Here is a 399-nt window from a genome sequence, read left to right as displayed (position 1 = left end):
GTTTTCATCATCATAAGGTAAATAAGAATAAAATGTCCACGATCGGACCATCGGACGCCTTGATTCACTTTCACGTATTCCACCTTCGCAGACGGCAACCAGCGAAAGACGGGCACACCTGTACTTAATTGCTATTATTGGTACAAGTATAGGTAGATTTTAGGTATTTTTATTGCAGAAAATTACACTAATGTTAACGAGAAGACATACATAGACATACCAAGCAAACATTAAAGTCTCACTAGACTTTTGCCGTTCTAAGTGCATCCAACAACTTTACTAGCCTTCTTAACACTGCGCCCTAACGCCTCGAACCTTCTGACTTGTACTAACTGAAATCGATCTTGCGACAACTATTTATACAGGCTGGTCCTATTTTAGAATGATCCAGTATGTGCC

Source organism: Agrilus planipennis, unplaced genomic scaffold, assembly GCF_000699045.2.
Source record: "Agrilus planipennis isolate EAB-ADULT unplaced genomic scaffold, Apla_2.0 scaffold125, whole genome shotgun sequence".
Lineage (NCBI taxonomy): Eukaryota > Metazoa > Arthropoda > Insecta > Coleoptera > Buprestidae > Agrilus > Agrilus planipennis.
The sequence above is the reverse complement of the archived record's forward strand: the minus strand, read 5'-3'. Positions refer to the sequence as shown.